The sequence below is a fragment of the Camellia sinensis genome, chromosome 13 (genome assembly GCF_055761805.1).
Source record: "Camellia sinensis isolate YWXY chromosome 13, ASM5576180v1, whole genome shotgun sequence".
In the NCBI taxonomy this organism is placed as follows: Eukaryota; Viridiplantae; Streptophyta; class Magnoliopsida; order Ericales; family Theaceae; genus Camellia; species Camellia sinensis.
Window position 1 is genome coordinate 101,126,016 of NC_138973.1, and position 1,318 is coordinate 101,127,333.

A 1,318-nucleotide genomic window follows, 5' to 3' on the forward strand; every position below is an offset into this window, starting at 1 on the left:
CCCGCAGTACCTCCAGCCAGTATGCGGACTGCTGACAGGCTCTCTTACTCAGAGGTAGTCGGCGCCATGCTGGGTACTGATGCTTTACTGCATATTGAGGAGGGGGACTACGCCACTTACCGTCACATATATTTGATGCCTCCATTGACAGAAGCTCGTATCCCGATGATGAGGCCTGCCGGTATGTCATCCTCGGGCCAGGCTCGGGCTCGGGCTGCAGACGCCCCTTCCACCAGCAGGGCCGGTACATCTAGAGGTGGGAGTAGACCGGTTCCTCCGGCTCCGTCGGTTCATCCTCATCCCGGATGGCCAGATATGCCTACTGAGTTGATGGCGTGGCAGTACGGGGCTAGCTTTCCGACTCCGATTCCACTAGAGCCTCTGATGCCCAGTGATCGATACGCCATTGATCCGGACTCACTGCCGGTATGCTCCACTTGTTTTCATTCATCATTCAGATGTGTAGACACTCTTCTGTTCACTAATGATTATGAGCTCATTTTTGCAGCCATCGCGAGGGTACATGGAGGAGGTGGTTGGGCTGGTGGCCACACTCGAGGGCATGGTCCTGCGTAGGGAGGCACAGTTGTCTGTCGCGGGCATTCAGGTACCCTTCAGTTTTCTGGCATTTATCATGTTTCTGATGACATGCTGATTTCTACTGCATCGATAGACTATTTGTGTAGAGCACATCTGACACACACCCCACTTGTACAGTGTATTTACACGCACCCACTTCACGTAGCCTTTGCTTGTATCTGCATCTGATGTATATATTTGGACTGATGTATTTGAATTGAACTCTTTGTTTTCAGATGCCTTCATGGTCCGGTCAGCCGCAGGCCAGGCCACCCGGGCCTCCTTGGGGAGCTGGGCCGTCTGGGCCTTTTCAGGGAGTTGGGTCACCCGGGCCTTTTCAGGGGGCGGGGCCATCTCGGCCTTCCCGAGGAGCCGGGCCATCTAGGCCTTTTCGAGGGGCTCGAGGAGGGTCTGTCCGCAGACGTAGGGCTCACGTTGTGGAGGTGGAACCTGATGAGGAGGAGGAGGATGCTGAGGAGGAGGAGGAGGCTACCGACCGTCAGTCAGAGACATCTGCTGAGGAGGGAGGCTCCGGTTTTGGCTCGAGGAATAGAGGCGAGGCTGGGGGGGATCCTGAGGATGACAGCTCCGACTCAGATGGTGGTGCGGAGATTGTCCCGCAAAAGAGGATGAGGCGTGCTTCTCGTTCCCGCTCCCGAGGACTTTGATGTTGTTATTTCCTGCTTTATTTTTCTTTTTGCTAGTAGTTTGTAGCACTTTGCACATTGTTAGGCAGTTT

At 54.9% G+C, this 1,318-nt stretch overlaps 1 long non-coding RNA gene across 1 annotated transcript; it reads left to right on the forward strand.

Moving 5' to 3' along the window:
* Positions 1 to 249: 249 nt before the first annotated feature.
* On the forward strand, positions 250 to 945 carry LOC145806103 (uncharacterized). Its single transcript, XR_014348684.1, has 3 exons — positions 250 to 426; positions 509 to 607; positions 816 to 945. It is a non-coding gene; the product is annotated as an uncharacterized LOC145806103 (long non-coding RNA).
* The last annotated feature ends 373 nt before the right edge of the window (positions 946 to 1,318 follow it).